This window comes from Citrus clementina, unplaced genomic scaffold (assembly GCF_000493195.1).
Source record: "Citrus clementina cultivar Clemenules unplaced genomic scaffold, Citrus_clementina_v1.0 scaffold_2, whole genome shotgun sequence".
Lineage (NCBI taxonomy): Eukaryota > Viridiplantae > Streptophyta > Magnoliopsida > Sapindales > Rutaceae > Citrus > Citrus x clementina.
In genome coordinates this window covers 4,757,896-4,777,319 of record NW_006262688.1, presented here as the reverse complement: position 1 = coordinate 4,777,319, position 19,424 = coordinate 4,757,896, and the positions used below count along the sequence as shown (strand labels likewise).

Below are 19,424 nucleotides of genomic sequence, written 5' to 3'. Positions count from 1 at the left end.
AAATGGAGCCTTGGGAACATATTCTTGTGGGTTGGTTTTTTCTTTCTCCTCCGGTGATGAGTCATCAACATTCACAGGTACAATTTGATTTTCTTTTGTCACTGGCATCTCCACTTTGTTGTCGACTTCCTTTCCTTTTCGCAAGGTCATTACTGCTTTGACTTCTCCATGCTGCTGTGGTGAACTGGTACTTGCTTCATGCACTCCTTTAGGGTTAGGCACTGGTTGACTTGGAAATTTGCCTTTCTCAACAGTCATTGCCAAGGTCTGAACTGAAGAAGCAAGTTGTCCCACCATCTTCTCGAGGCTTGAAACTGATTGAGCTTGTGAGTTGAAACCTGCTCTCAACTCATTTCGTAGTCCATCAATGGTGCGGTTTTGTTGCTCAATCGTGGAGTGAGTAAGATTCTTGAGATTCTGGAATGAATCCTCCCATGGTCTGGGTTGAGAGAAATTCTGATTCTGATTGTATGGTCTAAATGGTGGCTGAGAGGCTTGAGGAACTTGAGGAATTTGTTGCATTGGTGGAGCTGGAGCTGCTGGTCCATTCTGTTGGAATCCTTGAGACCATGAAAAATTGGGGTGGTCTCTCCATCCAGGGTTATATGTGTTGGAGTATGGGTTGTAATTTGATGGCTTTCTCATTACACCTATGGTATTGGCTTGATCTGAGTATGAGTCATGGTCATGTGGTTCTGTTGATTTAGCAGTCGATAACGATGCTATTTGTCGAGCAAGACCTTCAACCATCTCCTTGACTTCTTTGATTCCCGAAGTTGACTCGCCAATTTGAACCTCATTTACTCCTTTAATTCTTCTAGTATTCCTGAGTGATCGACTCCGTTGTTGGGAATTATCCGCTTGTCGCTGGAAGAATTCCCAAATTTCTGATGCACTTTTTGACATTAGCTCTCCTCCACTTGTTGCCATTAGCCATTCTTGCACATTTGGTAGTAATCCCTCCAAAAAGTATTGGCATTGGTGCCATTTCTCGTACCCATGATGTGGACACTTCAAGAGTAGCCCATTGAATCGCTCCCATGTTTCGAAAAATTGCTCGTCCTCTCTCTGGGTAAACTCTGAGATTTCCCTGCGAATAGCATTGGTTTTATGCACTGGGAAATATTTATTCAAAAATTTCGTTACCATTTGTTCCCATGATGAAATGCTATTAGCAGGTAAAGTATTTAACCATGAACGAGCTCTATCTTTTAAAGAAAATGGGAATAATCTAAGTTTAACATCATCATCTGAAAAATTCTCATATTTAAATGTTTGACAAATGGCATGAAAATCATTCAAATGATTATATGGGTCCTCATTTTCTAGGCCATAGAATGTGGGGAGACAATTTAGCACACTAGGTTTTAATTCAAAACTCCTAGCAGCTACATTTGGGTATCTTATGCATGATGTGCTCAAATTAGCTAAAGGACTGAAGTAGTCCTTAAATGGCCTCTCCTGTGGTTGCAAATCCATTTTATTTTTAATTTGTTTGTGTGTGCGAAGTGTTTTTTCTAATTCAAGGTCTATAGGTTCAAGATTAGATAATAATGACCTACGACCATGCATGCAAAAACAAATAAAATAAAAATAAAGATGAGAACAAAACAAATAAAAATAAAGAAGATGGAGAAATTACGATACTAACCTTATTGCGCTATTAAAACCTTTCTATAAAAATACACAAAAATAAATACGTGAAATAAATTAACTAAAAATTAAATTAATAAGATAAACAAAAAAAATTACAAAGAAAAATAAATGGAAAATTAAATTACAGAATTTTAAAGAAGAGAAAAAGAAAAGAAATACTAACCTTTAAATGTAGATTCACTTTTTTTTTTCTTTTTTTTAATTTAAAAAAAAAATACAAGAAAAAAAATAAAAGAAATTATTCAAAAAAAATTAATTCTATGAATTAAAATTACTTACCTCCCCGGCAACGGCGCCAAAAACTTGTTGTGCAAATTTTAATGTACTCGCAAGCGCACGAATCTATTGTAGTATAAACTAATGGTGACGAGTGTCGATCCCACGAGGAGGTGGATTTTAATTATGTGTATAGAATTAATTTTGTAAATGGGTTGTTGGATTTATAGTGGAAATGATTTGGAATATGCTAAGACTTAAATTAAAATGGCGAGAATAAATTCTAAAATTGGAATTGCAATTGCGAGAATAGATTGAAGATAATTCTATTGAAATGACGTACTTGGGTATTCGGATCCGCATCAACATGCATCATGGGCTAAATATTCCTTATTAATGCCAATTAAATCATGAGGGGGGAATCCACACCTCATGAACCACGCTCTAATCAATATGGTGCTAAGGGCTTATCGTGCCAAATAATAATAACCTTGTACCAGAGGGCCGGTGAAACCAAGGCGGTACTAGACAAGATTAGTATTATTTGTCGACGAAAAGTCAAAACATCCACAAAAACTAGAGGGGAAGAGAAAATAAATTTACCAAATAAAGCCCATGACACATGTTGAGACTTCACCTTCAACCCAAGCTTGAAAGAAAATTAGCCACTCATAATTGAACTAGGGGCAAAATCGAAATTTATTAAAATACGAAGAAAATACAAGATGGAGAGGGAATTACAGAAAATGGATCCCAAAAATGGATTCAGAGATATCAAATTAGGGGGGGGAGGCCCCCTTTTTATAGATACATGGAGTAAATCATGGCCATCGGATTAAAAATAGTTTGGACGCTCAGGATTGCGCCACGTCATCAGTCAACAGTCCACGGTTTGACCACGCGGATGAACAGTAACACGGTTTGACTCGACTTTGAACAGTAACGCGGTTTGACCCGGATGAACAGTAACGCGGTTTGGTTGAAAATAATCCTGTGTGATGCATGCACCGTACACGAGATTTTTCGTCCACTGATATGCTGCCACGTCACCATCAACAGTACATAAGAATTTTAGCCCAACAGGATCGTGACACCTCATCAGTCAATGCCACATCATCGGTCAATGCCACGTCATCGATCCGTCTATGTGAACAGTGTCGTGAACAGTAACGTAGACAGTACCGTATACGTGAATAGTACCGTACATGTGAATAGTGCCATTTTTCCTTTTATGCTCCTCCTAAGGTTTTCGACCGTCCTGAGTTCAAAAGTGATGTCCGTTTTGCCGTCTGATCTCTCCTTTATTGTGAAATGGCTATACTGCCCCTAAAATACATAAAATACTTAATTAAAATAACACACACGTAATTACATCACAAGAAGGTTAAATACATAAAAGTAAGGGTTGTTAGTAAGACTTGAAATGTAAAATGACGGTTTTCTCCTTTATAAATATGCATTTTCTAACACTCAACACCAACCAGGAGAGGTATGAGGCTGTAAATGACGAGGTGGAGAAGCTCTTGAGAGCAGGGTTCATTCGGGAAGTCAGTTACCCAGAATGGATATCAAATGTGGTGCTGGTAAAGAAGGCAAACGGCAAGTGGAGGATGTGTGTGGATTTCACAGACCTCAACAAGGCGTGCCCAAAAGACAGCTTCCCTTTACCAAGGATCGATCAGCTAGTAGATTCAACGGCTGGACATGGTCTGCTTAGCTTCATGGACGCATTCTCGGGATACAACCAGATCCCCATGTACGAGCAGGATGAGGAGAGCACGGCTTTCATCACTAACCAAGGTTTGTTCTGTTACAGGGTGATGCCATTCGGTCTCAAGAATGCTGGGGCCACCTATCAAAGGCTGGTGAACAGAGTCTTTAAGCCGTTGATCGGGAAAACCATGGAGGTGTACGTGGATGACATGATTACCAAGTCCAAAATCCCGAAGGAACACGTCAGACACCTCGAGGAGACATTCGAGCTTTTGAGGAAGTATAAGATGAAGCTCAACCCGGAGAAGTGTGCTTTTGGGGTCGAGTCAGGGAAATTCCTGGGATTCATGGTGAGCCATAGGGGGATTAAAGCAAATCCCGAGAAAATCCAGGCGATTGTGCAAATGACGTCTCCTCGTAACCTGAAGGAGATGCAGAGCCTCACGGGGAGGTTGGCGGCGTTGAGCAGATTCATATCCAAGGCTACAGATAAGTGTCAGCCATTCTTTCAAGTGATAAGGAGGGGAAAGAAAACAGAATGGACCCCAGAATGCGAGGAAGCCTTCCGAAACTTGAAGCAATACTTACAGCAAGCTCCGCTGCTGTCCACACCGAGGGATGGGGACAAGTTGTATCTGTATTTGGCGGTATCGGATCGGGCCGCCAGTTCTGTTCTGGTGAGAGAGGAAGAAGGAGTTCAGTATCCGATATACTACACCAGCAAGGCCCTGCTCGACGCTGAGGCCAGATACCCACCGTTGGAGAAATGGGCACTTGCCCTTGTGGTTGCTGCTCGGAAGTTGAGGCCATATTTCCAAGCCTTCCCGATCTCGGTAATAACAAACCAGCCATTGCGTCAAACTCTGCACAAGCCAGATGCCTCTGGTCGGCTCGTCAAGTGGGCTGTGGAGCTGAGCGAGTTCGACATAGACTATAAACCCCGCGCGGCGATAAAGGCCCAGGCAATGGCCGATTTCGTAGCTGAATTCACAGAGCCCGAAGTATGCTTAGATCAACAAGATACAGCTATAGGCAATGACGAAACTCAAATATGGCAGATGTCTGTGGATGGGTCATCAGGGGAGCGGGGTTCAGGAGCAGGGATTGTCCTGGAAGGCCCAGATGGGGAGGAGATCTCTTATGCTGTAAAGTTGGAATTTGCAGCCACAAATAACCAGGCAGAGTATGAAGCCTTGATAGCAGGTCTGGAATTGGCTAAGGCCGTGAAAGCAGACAGAGTTAAGATCAGAACCGATTCCCAGCTGGTTGCGAATCATGTCAGTGAAAGATTCCAACCAACAGAGGAGAAGATGGAACAGTACCTAAAAATAGTCAGGCAGATGATGGGGAAGTTCGAGGCAGTGGAGGTGATACAAATCCCCAGGGAGCAGAATAGTCGAGCAGACATTTTGGCAAGGATGGCAGCAGTAGCCGACCCAAAAATGCCAAAGTCGGTCCCTCTGGAGGTGAAGTCCAGCCCAAGTATCGAGCAGAATTTGGGGGTGTTACGGATAGAACAAAAATGCTCGTGGAGGGACCCGATAGTTTCATACCTTAGAGACGGGGTATTACCACCAGATAAGCTGCGAGCTCGGAAGATTAGAGCCCAGGCCTCGAGATACACGATGATCGATGGGGTACTGTATTGGCGAGGATATACACTACCGTTCCTTCGGTGTTTGGATGAGGACGACGCGGATTACGTACTGAGAGAAGTACATGAAGGAATTTGCGGAAATCATTCTGGCGGGAGGTCCCTGGCCCACAAGGTTCTAAGGCAGGGATATTTTTGGCCGACAATGCACCAGGATGCGCAAAAGAAGACCAGGGGTTGTGCAAGCTGCCAGAGTTTTGCAAATTTCTCCAACCAACCACCAGAGAAGCTCACCTCCATGGCCTCCCCTTGGCCATTTGCTCAATGGGGAATTGATCTGATCGGCCCATTGCCAAAAGGACGAGGAGCAGCAACACCTGCAATAGTTGCTATAGATTACTTCACGAAGTGGATAGAGGTGGAAGCCCTTAGCAGGATCACAGAGAAGAAAACAACAGACTTCGTGTGGAGAAACCTGGTCTGTCGATACGGGATCCCTTATGCCTTGGTAACGGATAATGGCAGGCAGTTCGATAATCACAGCTTCAGGGATTTCTGCCAGAACCTCGGGATAGAGCTGAAGTATTGCTCGCCTGCTCACTCTCAATCGAATGGACAAGTAGAAGCAGCCAACAAGACCATCAAGAGGCTTCTGAAAACCAGGCTCGGAGCAAAAAAGGGCGCTTGGGTTGACGAGCTGTCAGGTGTGCTATGGGCATACAGAACAACCCACAAAACCGCAACTGGGGAGACACCGTTCGCTTTGGCTTTCGGACATGAAGCGGTCGTGCCGGCTGAGATAGGAACGACCACACACCGGACAGGTCATTTCAATGAGCAGGAGAACGACGAGCAGATATGTTTGAATCTTGATCTGCTAACGGAAAGGAGGGAGCAAGCAGCCGAGCGATCAGTCACTTACCAACAAAGGGTTGCTCGGTATTATAACCAGAAGGTGAACATACGGCAATTCAGGGTCGGAGACTGGGTACTGAGAAGAGTGAATCAGAGCACCAAAGATTCGACTCAAGGAGTGCTGGGACCGAATTGGGAAGGGCCATATAGAGTCAAGCAGATAGCGGGACCCGGAGCTTACAAGCTGGTCCGCGCGGACGGCCACGAGGTGAAACGCCCATGGAACGCAGCACACCTCCGGAAATACTTCCAGTAAGACTTGTTCACATTTGAAAGCTATTTTCGCTCATGTTCATTATCGTTTATCTTTCACGCTTTATGTCCGAACAATTTCATGTAAGTCAAATCCTGCCATTAATGGAACGTCGCGGAATTTCATTCGCTCGAAACCGAGAAAAATCCAAGGCATGCAAAGGCTCGCCAAGTCTCAAAGCCTGTCTTATGGCGAGACAGAAGCCAAGCATGCCAGGATCTGCTCGACCACGAGAAGGCGAGCAGACTCCAGAACATTCGAAGAAATTCCCAAGGCATGCAAAGGCTCGCCAAGTCTCAAAGCCTGTCTTATGGCGAGACAGAAGCCAAGCATGCCAGGATCTGCTCGACCACGAGAAGGCGAGCAGACTCCAGAACATTCGAAGAAATTCCCAAGGCATGCAAAGGCTCGCCAAGTCTCAAAGCCTGTCTTATGGCGAGACAGAAGCCAAGCATGCCAGGATCTGCTCGACCACGAGAAGGCGAGCAGACTCCAGAGCATTCGAAGAAATTCCCAAGGCATGCAAAGGCTCGCCAAGTCTCAAAGCCTGTCTTATGGCGAGACCGAAGCCAAGCGTGCCAGGATCTGCTCGACCGCGCGAAGGCAAACCGAATCCCAGGCATTGAAAAATCTTCAAAGGCATGCGGAAAAACCATGAGCCAAGCCGGAACCTGCTCGTCTAGACAAAGACAAGCAGATTCTCAAACGAAAATTAATTCATAATTACAACACAAGAAAGTAATAAAAAAACATTTTTATTAATTTGTTAATGATTAACAGAGGGGATAATCTTCATGAACATTGTCCATTACAATAAAAGAAATATATCAAAAAGACGGCGGATCAGTGAGCCGAGCAGCATCGGTTGGCTGGACCTCCTCAGGTGCGGGGGGGTATCGCCAGTTGCGTCCGGGGGGGTGCTCGCCTCGCCAACTTCAGCAGGGACTGCACGAGGAGGAGAGTTTTCCTCCTCAATCACGATCGGCTCTACCCCCTCGGCATCTTCCTTGGCCGCCTCCTCATCCATATGCCGAGCGACACCAGCTGCAAGGTCATCCATCTTCAGGTCAGGGTGTTGCTTCCCGAGGACGGCCATGATGCAACGATAGGAATGCCGAAGTCCCTGGTCGTACTGGTTGTCGGCCTCCCTCTCCAAGTTCTCGACCTGAGCTCGGTGGGAGTCACGGAGAGACTCGAGCTGAGCCTCATACATAGCCTTCTGCCTTTGCAGATCCTCATTGACCTTGGTAAACTCCTCCTCGAGCAAGTGATTCTTGCTCTATCAGCTTCAGATTCTCGAGATTCAGCTCCCCTGCTTTCTTCTCGGCAACGTCAGCTCTGCTCGTCGCCGATTGAATATCCTCCTTCATCTTCCGGTCGTAGCGGCCAACCTTAGCCTTGTAATAGGTGGTCATGCAGCTGAGGTGGAAAGCGCTATGCTGCATGGCCCCCACCAGCTCACCCAAGGTGCGGCCGTCAAAGTCCTCCAGGTCCTTCTTGCTCACGGATTTAGTTAACTCATTGAGGTAAGGGACCAGATGTTCTGCTCGGCTGTCAGGTAAGCGAGATCGAGGCCCGACAGGAGGAGAAGAGGTAGCAGGATCTGTGGCTACTCCACTAGCTTCCCCGACTTTTACAGGAGCCGGAGGTAAAATCTTCAAGGGTGGGGCCTGCTGCACGATGTTGGCCTGCTTTGCGGTAGGGGCATCCTTACTCTCGTCCCTCTTCGTGGTTGGAGGTCGAGAACGTTTTCGGGTCAGAGCCCCAATCACAGCGTCCTCCATCCTATGGCCAGGAAGTATCAAGCGAGACTCGAGCAAGTTGTATGTGGTTAACAGTTCCCGGCTCGAGCAGGAATTGACTAGCACAGCCTCAACCCGTTTGAGCTGGCCGGGTCGGAGTGGGAAATGAACGCCCCAAGAAACTACAACACAAACAGACACTTGGTTAGAAACAAGCCAATAAAACAAGAACAATTATGGATACAAGGCATCTGAAGCGAGCAGGCAACCTGGGACCGTGAAACGGGGTGGGACCCGATAATCCTTCCCGTCCATTTGTGCGACCTGACCCCAAGGACCCCCAGCAAAAAAGAACTTTCTCTTCCAATTCCCACCACCACCAGTAGGGAGGTCGGTTATAGGTTTCCTGCTCTTGGTGCTAGATTGGAAGTAGTACCAGCCGGCATCTTTGGGGCTGCTCTTTAGCTGGTACAGGTGCTTCACCTCATCAACTGTGGGCTCGCTTTGGCAACATCTGTCCCACAATATGAACAGACCAGAGAGCACTCTCCACCCATTGGGATTCAGCTGACCAGGAGCTAGATTTAGCCCGTTAAGTATCCGGGCAAGGTAAGGTTGCAAGGGACACCTCAGCCCGTACTTAAAGCTGTCCAGATACAGGGTAACATATCCCCTAGGAGGCCGGCTGGGAGCATCCTTCTTTCCCGGGACCTTGAGAGGTATCTCGCCAGGAATGCTATACCTCAGCCGGAGGTCCTCGAGCTCATCAAACGTGGTCGTGCACGTCATGTAATCAATAGCGTAATCCCGCGATAGGGCTCTACCTCCTATTGTACTCCTCCCCTCTGGTCGCAGCGCTCCTGATGGGGACGCCTCACCAGAATCATCTCCTCGACCCTCACTCAAAGTATCCTCGGAGTCAGAAGATCCATCCTCACCATTACTCCCGCTCGTAGAGGTCGTTTGGGGAGACATGCTCCTAGCACTAGTCCTGACACTAGACCTAATAGGCTCTAAGGGGACCTCGGGGTCAAAGGCGGGATCGGTGAGCAGACTAGGCAGGAAGTCCAACTCGTCGTCATCAACCTCAATGACCTTCTCTTTGCCTTTCGACATTCCCTAAACTCTAACCACAACACCACCAACTACTACCCAAACGAAAGAAAAAAGAAGTTATCTACAAACTATCCGAGACCGAGGAGAGAGAAGTAATACCTGAAGTACTGCTTCAATCGGAGAAAGGCAAGGATGGGGGCTTCGTGCCGGAACTTCTTTGCCGGAGAAACAGAGACGGAGTGAATGGTGAATATGCCGTTCGAGAGGATTTGGCTTTCCAAATGAGGACGGACTCTTGGGTTGCCAGCATATAACTGCGCCGAATCCCGAGGGCCTCATAACCGTCGGTTTGAAATTCAAATGGAGGGGGGGATTTCTGCCACGTCACCTCGTCCGCAATTAAATGCGACATGACTCTTGGTAGCCTTTTCCAATCCCACGCGAGCGAGTACTGTCGAGTTTCCACTGCTGGTCCACTACATTACCCAACACCAGAAACTGGGGGACCGGTGTTTGGAAGAGATACTGTTTGGGATAAATATGTCGACGAGACCAGGAATGACGAGCAGATATCTGATGGCAGAGTTCTGCGAACCGGTGTGTTCCGTAAAAGCCTGGTGCGCGGAAGAACAGGAGCAGAAATATCCTGCTCGTCCACGATGTTGTCATCCGCGAGGTCAATTTCCTATAAGAGGTATACGGCCATTCCGGCTAGAGGTCGATAGGCGAGGAGACCCGGTCGACGGCAGTTGGCAAGACATGCTCTCCAGCCCGAGAATCTAGGCACGACAGCCACGCTTTCCCCTGAACCGTGGCGTAACACGCAAGATCTCGCAGAACCACGACAGCCACGCTTTCCCCTGAACCGTGGCGTAACACGCAAGATCTCGCAGAACCACGACAGCCACGCTTTCCCCTGAACCGTGGCGTAACACGCAAGATCTCACAGAACCACGACAGCCACGCTTTCCCCTGAACCATGGCGTAACACGCAAGATCCCCTGTTTGCCCATAACGCAGCAGTCAGAGCCCCAGACCGTCTCGAAAAAAGCGGAAAACTGGGATTCAGAGGAAGCCTATAAAAAGGTAGCCAACGAAGGTAAAAGGGTTAGCTTTTTTGAGATAAAAGAAAAAAACCACGAAAAAGCCATAAGACCTGTGGCGAGCGTTCCCCGAACCTTGATATCTGACTTGAGCGTCGGAGGGTTTGCGCCGGGAGAACAACCGGCGTACTCTGACTTGTCTGTGTGTGCAGGGATATCTGGAGAAGAAGCATTACTAGGAGACCTCCTTGTCGTGGGGAAGTTGATCGAGCAGAGATCCTGGTCGTAGAACGAGGAGAACCGGAATCTCGCATCAACAATATTCTTGAACCTCATCTAAGTTACTTAATTTAAAACTAAACGCAGGTTTGTTTCGGCTTCTTCATGAAAAAAGGTAAAAGCATAAACATGTGTTAAGTATTGATGTCGATACTTTCATCCATGGGGAAGCTGCTTCATGGAAAACAGAGGCCCTGCCCTGTTATTGTAGGTCCAAAAACAATTATTAAATATAATTATTTAAATTTACAATTTCAGATTTTAAAATATTTATTTTTTTGTTTAGCCCCTAAAACTTTAACAGTTTAACATTTTACCCATTAATTAAATACTCTTTTTCAACTTTAACCCAAAAAGATTTACCTCTATAATATTTGACCCCCGTAAACATTTCATTCTAGCTCCGCCACTTTCCATCCATCCACGTATGCAAAACTTGTTCAATACTTTAAACATATGCATGACACAGCCGTATGATTTTACATACCTTGTATACATCGATCGTTTGGAACTATGAATTTACAATGTAACTACTTATTTGAGGAGTTTAGAATTATTCATCTATGGATTTACGATGAATTTGCAATAGGCCTGCCGATTAACAACACAACACCAGAAAAAAATCAACCAAAGGCCATCGAACAGTCTTTACTAAAGCTGATAAAACTATTTGCAAGTAGTTCACTATATGAAAATCCAGAAGAATGATGAAAAGATATAACGATCGCAGTGTACATAAATCAGAAACTTAACCCATCGTAATTTAAGATTAAAAGTGAGTGAATATCTTCTCACATTGTTTTTTCTGTAGCCCCTGTATTAATTGCAGATGAAGAAACACAATAATATGATCAACCTAGTCCTTGAAATAAATTGAGCCATGTATGTAGAAACTCAAATGATTGATGCCGGTCATAATTCCTTTCTTCAGAACAATAATATTAATTCTCTTGCCTTTAACAAAACAATTCGATTATACCAGTCGTTAGAGAAACCACTTGACATAAAAGTTTAGTCTGATCGGTAAGGGCACAAAAGTAGTATTCCACACAGGTACCAGTGGGCACCCAACGGCCGCAGCAGCTTTGCAACGTCCTTTCCTCAGCCGTTGTTTTATGCAGCATACATGGTGCTTCCATTTAATCTGCTGGTTGGCAGATATCATATACTGAATTTATTGCCCCCAACAAGGATATAAGATCTGTGCTCCTCTTCCGATTCCTGACTGTAGGGTCCTTTTCAATAGAAAGGAACAGCCAAACGAACCAGGCTGGCCGGTCTTTATCCTTTCGATGGGCTCGTAAATTTTCAAATTTTTGGCATTATGTGCTTGACTAATTGTGTAAAGAGATACAAATCTTGGCTGGGCCACCAAACGCTTTGACTTTTTCTTTCAAGGATCCATGCATTTTTTAAATTTCTTGACTTATCTTTGCTTTATCATTGTGCGCGTGACTTGACTTGGGGCTTACTGTAGACAAATTACTCTGTAATTGCACAATAAAAATTTTAACTTGATTGTAAAATTTCTCAATAAAGCGACTAATTAGTTATTACAAATTTATTAAGGCATATCTCTTCCTAAACTAGAATCAATAGTCGATACTAATACTGGTCATTCACTTATTAAGATCTTTCACAGAATGACAGTGATGCATTATGTTGATTTCAGATACAAAAGAAACCAAGAAGACTCTTCAAGATCGAAACAAAACAGAGAACCAACTTGCAAGAACAGAAAACAAATCTTAATACACCAATGCCAGGCAACGCAATTTGAAAGGAGAATTGGCACTCTTTTATTGCTCAAACCAGTTACAAATCTATCGAATCTTGTAAAGGAAATTACAAGCTTTACAGAGAAACCAGAATCACAGAATTTGGATGAAAAATGAAAGAGAAAAGTTACACACACCAGATGCTACGTAACAGCTCTGCTTATAAAGCTAATTCTGGAAATTTTCCGGAAGCAGCTTAACAAACATAACGAACTTTAGCCACCTCAGCAACTTAATTACATATTGACCACAAACGGAAGTCAATCTGAATAAAGACCACAAAAGTCTCAAATCTTTTCATGTAACCCCCTAAAAACAGAATCTGATTATTCACACATTATTACATTATTGCTTTTCCTTTCTCTCTGCCATGCCATCGTCCATTATTGATGTTAGCTAGGTGACACAATTTAGAAAAGTCAAGTGACAAGTAGACAATATATGCGTACAAATGTACAATGTCTGTTTCTCAATTAATTTATTCCAATAAGCTACTAAATTATTAAATATTTATCATTACGTACTCGACTTGATCGAAAGGCGAGTGAAAACAGCAACATTAAGGACAGAAATCAATTGCTTTTATTTCATTTTACAATCTGTGTGGTTGAGCCAGACATAAGCAACGGCAATACAAAATTTGAAAAATATTAGAAATAAATCTACAAAGCAATTAGAGAAGAAACTGTTTGTGTGGCTGTGAGTAGAAGGAGAATAACAGCTGCAATTACGGAGATAGATGCCCATGGAGTGTTGAAATAATTTTGCTTCAAGGTTGCCCTCCACTTGTGCCATCGTAGTTTGGAATAGTCTTGTAGATCAGCAACAATACCAGAATATTGGAAATGAAAATTATCTATTGCACAATCTTTATCAAGTTTGCGGAATGTAGTTGCAAGTGCTTCAGTATTCCCTAGCCCAAAAATTTTGTTTCGAATGAGTAATTCTGCATCTTTTGGAGTTTTGACCAGATCACCCATCATTATAATGTAGTCATTGAAATATCCAGTGTAGCCATGCATACTCTCGAAGGCAATAAGGTTTCTGTACAAACGCTCTGTGGAACCATACAACGTTAGATATGGAATTTCCAGGATTCCTTGATTAAAGTTGATGTCAAGCAGATTTCGGGTTGACCCTGCAGCTGGTTTAAACTTGACTCCGGCTTGGTGAAGTTCCTTCAAACTGGGTATGTTTGGATCTTTCAATTCAGTTCCAGCGCGCGGCTTGGTGTCAGCTGGCTGAAGACAGAGTACAATCAGATCAAGAAAATGTTTAGCGTTGGGAAAGTGGATTTCTAACAAATTCTTCGGTATTGGAAGACGAGCACCTCTATACTTGCCGATCAAAGCGCAACTAATTGTGATGAAGGACATATTCTTGAGGAAGCCATCACCACAGGTTTTTGTTTTGGCTAGATTGAACAAGTCAATGAGAATGAACAATGGAAGCTGATTTTCAACCAGCCACAGGTCATGCCGTATGTCCCAATGTAATTCGGGTTTTCCAAATATGCGATCATCATCGGTTCTGAAACGAGGTTCTTAATATCTCAGAAAGAACTGAATGAGAAAGACAGCATCCACTAAAACCATTGTTACAAACTCATCGCTTCCGAGATTGTGAATTGTTTCAGCATAACAATCGCGCAATTCTGCTTCCTTATCCTTTATGAGTGTCAGAAAACGTGTCATGCATACCTCAGTTCGTTGAAGAAAGCATTTAAGGTATCTTCGTTTATGCTCTTCCATGGGTTGTAGCTCTTCCTTACCATGATGAAAAGGGCCAATTGAAACCATTTGCGGAGTGTAATGACTCGGATTTGAACACCGCCTGGGCTCAGCAACTCTGTAAATGGAACACTCCAACTTCCCACTCAAAGAATCAGCTAACTTCTTCATATCAATCGATACATCCATCTTCTACTAAAATATTGCTCGCTGCAGTAGCAACAAATTAAAATAAATGAAATTATCGGATAATTTAGATAGCATCATCATAAACAATTAACAACCGACAATAATCTGCAAGGCTAACTCATTTCCAGAATTAATGATTAAAGGAACATATAAGAATACGTATCTTGAAACATTAATATTAAGAGGAAGAAGAAGAAGAAGAAGAACAAGAAAAACTCACATTCCTGCTTCTCCTATGGCCTTTTTGCTTCACATAACCAAACAACCCACTTTTATAATTGAAAAACAAAAGTCGTCACCCAAAAAATAAATGAATAATATTAAAAATAACTTATTCCTTATAAGACCAAGTGGACAACTTGAATCTTTATATATATATTGAATTATCTAATTTTTATCATTATGTGCTTCGCTTGACTTGACTTGGGGCTTACCGTAGACAATTTTTAGGTTGGAAAGTACGCTGCAATTTCACAATAAAAATTTTAACTTTGATTAAAATTTCTCACTAAAGCAACTAATTCATTATAAAAAATTTAAGGTACATCTCTTGCTAATCTAGAGTCAATACGCATACTGGTTATTCAATTATCTGGTTTACCTATTTTATTAACATGTCTATCTTTCTTTTGCCATTTCCTTTAATTGACTGCATCAAACTTTTACATTATTGCTTTTCTATTTCTTCTGCCTTTCTCCATTATTGACGTTAGCTAGGTGACGCATTCTAAATTGAGGTGACACGTAGACAATTAATAAATTAGTCTGTCTCTTTATTCCGATAAATTAGTAAAATTATCAAATTTTTATTATTATGCAATTGGAAAGGTGAGCGAAAACAACAGTAAGTATAGAAATCAACTGCTCTCGTATCTTTTTAACAATGTTATAGCTAGGCGACAATTTAAAAAGTAAGGTGACAAGTTGACAATATATGTGTACAATGTTTGTTACTTGATACCGACGCACGAGCTTAGTAAATTAACAAATTCTTATCATTTTAATTATGTGCTTAGTAAATTGAGTGAAAGCAGCAACGGCGAGTACAGAAATCAACTGCTCTTATTTGTTTTCCATTCTGTGGTTGAGCGGAGCAAAACAAAAGTGCTGACAATATATACGAGCAGTGAAATTTTTCTTATAAAAACTTTGAAAATAGATTTACAGTGCAGTGAGAGAACAAACTGTTTGTGTGAATGTGAGTAGAAGGAGAACAACCGCTGCAATGACGGAGATAGATGCCCACGGAGTTTGAAATAATTTTGCTTCAAGGTTGCCTTCCACTTGAGCCAAGGTGACTTGGAATAGGCTTGTAGATTAGCAACAATCCCAGAATACTGGAAATGAAGATAGTCGATCACACATTCTTTGTCAAGTTTGCGAAAAATAGCTGCAAGTGTTTGCGTATTCCCTAGCCCAGTAATTTCATTTTGACAGAGCCATTCTGCATCTTTTGGAGTGTTGACGAGGTAACTTATCATTATGATATAGTCACTAGAATATGCAATGTAGCCATGGATCCTCTCGAAGGCCAGAAGATTTCTGTACAAACGCTCCGTGTTATCAAACACAGAAAGAAATGGAATTTCCAGAATTCCTTGATCAAAATTGATGTCAAGTAGATTTTTGCTCGACCCTGCAGCAGCTGGTTTAAACTTGACTCCGGCTAGGTGAAATTCCTTCAGACTGGATATAATTTGATCTTTCAATTCAACGTGAGCAGGCGACTAGGATGGCTGGAGACAGAGTATAATCAGGTCAAGAAAATGTTTAGCTTTCGAAAAGTGGGTTTCTAACAAATTCTCCTGTTTTGGAAGACAAGCACTTGTAAATTTGCTGATCCAAGAACAGGTCATTTTGACGAAGGAAATATTCTCGTCCAACTCATCACCACAAGTTGCTGTTTTGGCTAGATCAAACAAGTCATTGAGAATGAATAATGGAAGCTGATTTTCTACCAGCAAAAGCTCAGGCGATTTTTCTTCTCACAATTTGGGTTATCTAAAACCATTGTTACGAACTCATCACTTTGAAGATTATGAATAGTTTCTGCATAACAATTGCGCAACTCTGCTTCCCTTTCCTTTATAAATGCAAGGAAACGTGCCATGCGTACCCTTAAGGCCATGTTTGCCTGGTGGTAGAGGAGTGGGGAGAGGAAAATAATTTGATTTCTTTCCCACTTTCCACTGTTTGGTTGGACTAAATTTAATGTTGAAATTCAATTTCCATCAAATTGGAGAATTTGTATTTCTTATCAATGGGCAAGGATTTCAAATTCCTCATTTATTGAAATACAAAAATTCCAATATTATCCTCTAATAAAATTAATTTTAAATAAGTTAAAGTGCAAATAATTTATATTTATTTTTTAAATTAATAGGATAATTTATTTGAAAAAAGAAAAAGCATTAAGGTGAATCGTCGGACCATCATCGGACACTCGCCGAAGTTTTGCCAGAAATGTATTTCACCATCAAAATTAGTACCAATGGAATCCTCATCAGTCGATCTACAATTCTATGGAGTTAGAAATGCTAATACACATTATTATTCACCTCAAATATTGTTTAAATGTTTGGGAAAATTTTAACTCATATTTCCAAATATATAGTGAATTTTCTGCAAAATTAACACTTCCAATAAGTAAATTGTCTTTTTCTGATCTTTATTATATATTTAACGCGATAAAAGATGGCAGTCAACAATGACCAATGGTGGTGGTCAACACCGGTCAACGGAGGTCAATAGCGGCGTAATTTTTATTTTAAAAAATAAAATTCGGCTAACATGCTTTAAAGAATTTATAAAAGGCTAGCTAATGGAAGACCCAAAAAATCATATGATAAAAACGAAAGTCAATGCTCACATTTATTTGCCCGTTGCCAGTTGCCAATAGTGGATGAATTAACAACACACAAAATATGGTTGACCAAGAATATGTAATTTATGACGGCTAAAAGAAAGTTGAGAAAGGAGGGAGAAATTCATTTGGAAGGCTCCATACGGTTCACTTGACCAAGTCTTTATTTTATTTTAAGGAGACCAGGCCAAGTCCTACATTTATATAACCTAATGGGGTTTTATCTTTTCATTTGTTTATTTAATTGTTAAAGAATCAATTAATTTGAACATTAAAAATAAATAATTTAACTAACGGCCTAAGTGTCTTCAATTCCCCAACCAACGGGATAAAAAATGTAGAGTAGCCCTTTTGATTCTTCAAAATTCTTTATAAAATCTCTTTTTAATTGAAATCACTGAAATAACTATATAGAAATTAAGTAGTTTCTTATATTGAATGAAAATTCAATCAAACGCTTATATAAATTACTCTTGTTATAAATTTTTTAGACCCACTGCATGAGAATTATGAGAGTTTTGACTTATAAAAATACAAATTATACCATAAGAAGAAAATAATTTAAGATTTTAAGATTTGTATGTATTTTTTAAGTGAAACTAATAAAATGTTTTTTTTTTAGGACGAAATTTGGTAGGAAGATAGTTAATTTTAATATATTAATTTATATTGAGTAATGCTATGCTTACTCAACCTGGATACTTAATTAGGATACTTAATGATGTGGTATCTTATATGTTATCCCTTGAATAAGTTGTAAAAAAATAACTAAATAATTAATAATGAAATCAATTAATACTATATAAATAATATTAAATGATTAGTGACACATCAGTGAGTATTCTAATTAAGTATCAAACTTAGTAAGCATAGTAATATTCATTTGTAGTTATAAGAATTTTAAAGGAGCATTCAGGAGCTCAACTCAAATCTATGTCCTACCCAATTTTCTTAATGTATGTCAAGGAAGTTCATGTTTGCAAGATTACCAGCAAAGCAGAGGATCACAGCAGCAGCCACATGCAGTTACAAATAGATGACATGGCATGCCAACTGGAGCCTGGTGGCTATGTAATTAGTTGTGTATATGTTAAGTAGCTAAAGCTGTTATAGTTTGTTAATAGAGTTAGTTACTCAGTTGCAGCTAATCACATCTATTAGTGCTGAGCTTCAGCTTAGTATAAATAGAAATAGTTTTGTACAGATCAATAAGATTCGTGATTAATGATTTTCAGTTACTAGAAAATATTCAGATCTTGTTCTTATTTTTCTCAGCAGCCAAACATCATTCTCGTTCTTCAACTTGGTATCAGAGCTAGTAGCAATGGCTTCAGTCCATTTAGCTTCTTCTTCTTCTCAAGCTCCAATTAATCAAACAACTGTTAATTCAACAAACGTGACTTTCACTTTCAATACACCTATTAAGCTAGATCAATCCAATTATCTGATTTGGAGATCTCAAGTTCTTGCCTCAATTCGTGGCAACAGACTTGAGAAATTCATTAATGAGTCAACAGCTCCACCTCCTTCGCACATTGCTCAAAGAATTGAAGACGAACTGAGATCTGTAGAAAATCCAGAATTCGCAACTTGGAGATCACAAGATCAGGTGCTTCTCGGCTGGTTACTGTCTTCAATGAGTGAAGGTATCATCAGTCTAGTCTTTAATCTAGAGACTTCTCGAGAGGTATGGAAAGCTATAGAAGTTCAGTTTGGATCTCAATCTAAATCTAGGCTTCTGCACTTACGATATATGATGAATGCAACTAGGAAGGATGATATGAAAATTACTGATTATTTCATTAAGATGAAAAGTATTGCTGATAATATGGCTGCTGCTGGAAGTGCATTAAGTGATGATGATCTAATTTTGCATGTACTCTCTGGTTTAGGTCCAGACTATAACTCTGTTGCTACCTATATTACTGGACAAGTAGGAGTAGGAAAAATGAATGTAAATGAAGCTTATGCTATGCTCCTAACTCAAGAAGCTAGGATTGAACAACAAACTCATATGCTAGCTAATACTGATGTGAAACAAAACTTTGAGGCTAATCTCACTTACAACAGAGGTTATAAGAAGGGAAATATGTCTGGAGGAAGAGGTTTTGGTGGCTTTGGATATAATCATGGTTATAGTAACAATGGAAACAGTAACAGTAATGGTTACAAGGGAGGTTATGGAGGCTCTGGATTTAATGCTAATAGTGGAAATGCTTATGGCACTAATTATCAGTTCAAGGCCTATCAAGGAGATAATCAGAGAGGTGGAGGAGGAGGCAACTGGAATCAGAATGCTGGAAATGGTGGATTTAACAATAGCAGACCATCTGGAAACACTAAGCCTCAATGGAATGTCTCTAAGCCAACCTGTCAAATCTGTCTCAGAACAGGCCA

At 41.4% G+C, this 19,424-nt stretch overlaps 2 non-coding genes and 1 pseudogene across 2 annotated transcripts; 2 read left to right on the top strand and 1 right to left on the bottom strand.

Moving 5' to 3' along the window:
• Positions 1–994: 994 nt before the first annotated feature.
• Positions 995–1,098, top strand: LOC112101299. The gene has a single exon (XR_002907426.1). It is a non-coding gene; the product is annotated as a small nucleolar RNA R71 (small nucleolar RNA).
• Positions 1,099–12,907: 11,809 nt separating this feature from the next.
• LOC18052148 lies at positions 12,908–14,164 on the bottom strand (annotated as a pseudogene).
• A 4,709-nt stretch (positions 14,165–18,873) lies between these two features.
• On the top strand, positions 18,874–19,010 carry LOC112101345. The gene has a single exon (XR_002907472.1). It is a non-coding gene; the product is annotated as a small nucleolar RNA Z247 (small nucleolar RNA).
• The last annotated feature ends 414 nt before the right edge of the window (positions 19,011–19,424 follow it).